This window comes from Arachis ipaensis, chromosome B7 (genome assembly GCF_059453495.1).
Source record: "Arachis ipaensis isolate K30076 ecotype BB chromosome B7, ASM5945349v1, whole genome shotgun sequence".
In the NCBI taxonomy this organism is placed as follows: domain Eukaryota; kingdom Viridiplantae; phylum Streptophyta; class Magnoliopsida; order Fabales; family Fabaceae; genus Arachis; species Arachis ipaensis.
The window spans coordinates 81928884-81934148 of NC_142442.1; the positions used below are offsets into that span (position 1 = coordinate 81928884).

Here is a 5265-nt window from a genome sequence, read left to right on the forward strand (position 1 = left end):
TTTCCTTTGAGCCATTCTTGCCCTATGAGATCTGAAAATACTTAACACACAAATCACTACATCGAATGGTAATAAAGGGTAATTAAAATTAATATTTTTAAAGCATAGGAAACATGTTTTTCACATATATCATAAAATAAGGAAGGGAAAGTAAAACCATGCAATTTACATGAATAAGTGGTTGAAGGACTGAATAAATCACTTAAATTGAACACAAAAATACATCATAAAATATGGGTTCATCAAGCTCTAAGTTGCCCATCCGTCTCAAGCAAAGCATATTCAAGTGAGCTAATTAAGTTTAGAGATGAGAGATTTACCCACTTGAATGAAGGGATGGATGGTGATGGCTTTGGAGAGGTCTCCAACAACCTTGGCAAGGTGATTTCTAGCTCCATTCTCTTGAGCTCTTCCTTGACAACTTCCACCTCCTTGCAATATTTTTCAATTTCAACCTCTTCCTCTTGGTAGCCTTCTTCCAATTCGATCTCTTCTTCATTGTTTACCAAGGGCATGGGAGGTTGTGCTTCTTCTTCTTTAATCTCCATCTCTTGATCAACCTCTTCAAAGTCTTTAGCCATGATATGCTGACGAGCAGATAATTTATACACTTTTTGGCATTGTTTTTACATAATTTTTAGTATGATTTAGTTAGTTTTTAGTATATTTTCATTAGCTTTTAAATAAAAATCACATTTCTGGACTTTACTATGAGTTTATGTGTTTTTCTGTGATTTCAGGTATTTTCTGGCTGAAATTGAGTGACTTGAGCAAAAATCAGATTCAGAGGTTGAAGAAGGACTGCAAATGCTACTGGATTCTGACCTCCTTACACTCAAAGTGGATTTTCTGGAGCTACAGAACTCCAAATGGCGCGCTCTCAATTGCGTTGGAAAGTAGACATCCAGGGGTTTCCAGAAATATATAATAGTCTATTCTTTGCCCAAGTTTAGACGACACAAACCGGCGTTCAACGCCAGTTCCATGTTGCATTCTGGAGTTAAATGCCAGAAACAGGTTGCAAAGTGGAGTTAAATTCCAGAAACAGGTTACAAACTGGCGTTCAACTCCAAGAGAAGCCTCTACACGTGTAAAGCTCAATGCTCAGCCCAAGCACACACCAAGTGGGCTCTGGAAGTGGATTTCTGCATCATTTACTCATTTCTGTAACCCTAGTAACTAGTTTAGTATAAATAGAACTTTTTATCATTGTATTCGAGTCTTGGTAACTCCGGTTCCCCTCTAGGGCCGAGACCAATGAACTCCATTATCACTTACGTATTTTCAACCGTAGAGTTTCTACACACCATAGATTAAGGTGTGGAGCTCTACTGTTTCTTGAGAATTAATGCAAAGTACTATTGTTTTTCTATTCAATTCAAGCTTATTCCAAATCTAAGATATTCATTCGCACCTCAATATGAATGTGATGATCGTGACAGTCATCATCATTCCCAACCATGAACGCGTGCCTGACAACCACTTCCGTTCTACCTTAGATTGAATGAGTATCTCTGGGATTCCTTAATCAGAGTCTTCGTGGTATAAGTTAGAATCCATGGACGGCCATTCTTGAGATCCGAAAAGTCTAAAACTTGTCTGTGGTATTCCGAGTATGATCTGGGAAGGGATGGCTGCAACAAGCTTCAAACTTGCGAGTGCTGGGCGTAGTGACAGACGCAAAAGGATCAATGGATCCTATTCCAGCATGATCGAGAACCAACAGATGATTAGCCATGCAGTGACAGCGCATTGGACCATTTTCATTGAGAGAACAGGATGTAGCCATTGACAACGGTGATGCCTAACATACAGCTTGCCATAGAAAGGAGTTGGAATGATTGGATGAAGACAGTAGGGAAGCAGAGATTCAGGAGGAACTAAGCAACTCTATACGCTTATCTAAAATTCTCACCAATGAATTACATAAGTATCTCTATCTTTAATTTACGTTTTAATTATCAATTCACCATAACCATTTGAATTCGCCTGACTGAGATTTACAAGATGACCATAGCTCGTTTCAAGCCGACAATCTCCGTGGGATCAACCCTTACTCACGTAAGGTTTATTACTTAGACGACCCAGTGCACTTGCTGGTTAGTTGTGCGAAGTTGTGACAAAGTGTGATTCACGTTTGAGAGCACCAAGTCTTTGGCGCCATTGTTGATGATCGCAATTTTGTGCACCAAGTTTTTGGCGCCATTGCCGGGGATTGTTCGAGTTTGGACAACTGACGGTTCATCTTGTTGCTCAGATTAGGTAATTTTATTTTAATTTTAAGCTTTTTGTTATTCTTATTTTCAAAAAAAATAAAAATAAATATTTTCAAAAATATATTTTTATTCAGAATTTTTAAGAATGGATTCTAGTGTTTCATGATGATCTGTTGAATCCTGGCTGGCTATAAGCCATGTCTAATCTTTTGGACCGGGGCTTCAACTTATCATCACAAGAGCTTGTTGATGTTCACCCATTTGGCAGTTACACACATAGTTGTTGTATACATGGGAGGTATCAATATCTGCTGAAGCTTGGCTGGTCATTGGCCATGTCTAGTGTTTTGGACCGGAGCTTTCACTGAAAGCTTGGCTGGCTATTAAGCCATGTCTAATTCCTGGACTGGACCTTTAGACTAACATTGCAAGATTCCTGGAATTCCTATTAAAATTTTTTGAAATCCTTGTTTTCCTTTTCAAAATAATTTTCGAAAAAAAATATTAAAAAAATCAATAAAATCATAAAACCAAAAATAATTTTGTGTTTCTTGTTTGAGTCTTGTGTCAAATTGTAAGTTTGGTGTCAATTGCATATTTTTCAAACCTTCTTGCATTTTTCGAAAATTCATTCATGTGTTCTTCATGATCTTCAAGATGTTCTTGATGAATCCTCTTGTTTGATCTTTAAATTTTCTTGTTTGGTGTCTTTTCTTGTTTTTCATATGCATTCTTGAATTCTTAATGTCTCAACATTAAAAATTTCTATGTTTGGTGTCTTGCATGTTTTTCTTTTCTTAAAAATTTTCAAAAACAAGTTCTTGATGTTCATCATGATCTTCAAAGTGTTCTTGGTGTTCATCTTGACATTCATATTGTTCTTGCATGCATCATTTGTTTTGATCCAAAATTTTCATGCATTGATTCTTTTTGATGTTTTTCTCTCTCATCATTAAAATTCAAAAAAAAATATCTTTCCCTTTTTCTTCTCATAAAATTCGAAAATTTGAGTTGACTTTTTCAAAAATTTTTAAAATCTAGTTGTTTCTTATGAGTCAAATTAATTTTTCAATTTAAAAATTTTATCTTTTTCAAATCCTTTTCAAAAATCAAATCTTTTTCATTTTTCTTTCATAATTTTTGAAAATTTTTAAAATCAATTTTCAAAATCTTTTTCTTATTTTTATTTCATATTTTTGAAATTAATGCTAACAATTAATGTGATTGATTCAAAATTTTTAAGTTTGTTACTTGCCTAGTAAGAAAGGTTCAATCTTTAAATTTTAAAATCATATATTTTTGTTTCTTGTTAGTCAAGTAATCAACTTTAATTTTCAAAATCAAATCTTTTTAAATTTCTTTTTCAAATCTTTTTCAAAATAAGTTTCAATCACATCTTTTTCAAAAACTTTTCTAACTTCTTTTCTAACCTCTTATCTTTTCAAATTGATTTTCAAATCTTTTTCAAATTAATCCTATCTTTTTGTTTGATTCTTATCTTTTTCAAAACTACCTAACTAATTTTCTCTCTCTTATTTTCGAAAACCTCTCCCCTCTTTTTCAAAATTCCTTTTTAATTAACTATTTGTTTTAAATTTTAATTTAATTTTATTTTATTTTTCTTTCTTAATTTTTGAATTTTAACTATAATTTTAAATTAAAAACAAAAATATTTTTATTTTATTTTATTTAATTTTCGAAATTCTCTCCCCCTCATCTCCTTCTAATTAATTTATTTATCTACTAACACTTCTCTTCTTCTTAAAAATTCGAACCCTCTCCCACTTTCTGTGTTCGAATTTCTTTTCTTCTTCTACTCACATAAAGGAATCTCTATACTCTGACATAGAGGATTCCTCTTCTTTTCTGTTTTCTTCTTTTTCATATGAGCAGGAACAAGGATAAGAACATTCTTGTTGAAGCTGATCCTGAACCTGAAAGGACTCTGAAGAGGAAGCTAAGGGAAGATAAAGCACAACTCTCTGGAGAAAATCTGACAGAAATTTTTGAAAAAGAAGGAGACATGGCCGAAAATAATAACAATGCAAGGAAGATGCTTGGTGACTTTACTGCACCAAATTCCAATTTACACGGAAGAAGCATCTAAATCCCTGGCATTGGAGCAAACAATTTTGAGCTAAAGCCTCAATTAGTTTCTCTGATGCAACAGAATTGCAAGTTTCATGGACTTCCATCAGAAGATCCTTTTCAGTTCTTAACTGAATTCTTGCAAATCTGTGATACTGTTAAGACCAATGGGGTTGATTCCGAGGTCTACAGGCTTATGCTTTTCCCATTTGCTGTGAGAGATAGAGCTAGAATATGGTTGGACTCTCTAAAGATAGCCTGAACTCTTGGGATAAGCTGGTCACGGCTTTCTTAGCCAAGTTCTTTGCTCCTCAAAAGCATAGCAAGCTTAGAGTGGATGTTCAAACCTTTAAACAAAAAGAAGGTGAATCCCTCTATGAAGCTTGGGAGAGATACAAGGAACTGACCAAAAAGTGTCCTTCTGACATGCTTTCAGAATGGACCATCCTAGATATATTCTATGATGGTCTATCTGAGTTATCTAAGATGTCATTGGACCATTCTACAGGTGGATCCATTCACCTAAAGAAAATGCCTACAGAAGCTCAAGAACTCATTAACATGGTTACAAATAACCAGTTCGTGTACACTTCTGAAAGGAATCCTGTGAGTAATGGGACGCCTCAGAGGAAGAGAGTTCTTGAAATTGATGCTCTGAATGCCATATTGGCTCAGAACAAAATATTGACTCAGCAAGTCAATATGATTTTTCAGAGTCTGAATGGATTGAAGGAATCATCCAACAGTACTAAAGAGGCATCTTTTGAAGAAGAAGCTTATGATCCTGAGAACCCTGCAATAGCAGAGGTGAATTACATGGGAGAACCCTATGAAAACACCTATAATCCCTCATGGAGAAATCATCCAAATTTCTCATGGAAGGATCAACAAAAGCCTCAACAAGGCTTTAATAATGGTGGAAGAAATAGGTTTAGCAATAGCAAACCTTTTCCATCATCCA

General features: G+C 34.7%; 1 non-coding gene across 1 annotated transcript; it reads right to left on the reverse strand.

Moving 5' to 3' along the window:
* Window positions 1-4628: 4628 nt before the first annotated feature.
* Window positions 4629-4736, reverse strand: LOC148553151 (small nucleolar RNA R71). The gene has a single exon (XR_015892541.1). It is a non-coding gene; the product is annotated as a small nucleolar RNA R71 (small nucleolar RNA).
* Between the last annotated feature and the right edge of the window lie 529 nt (window positions 4737-5265).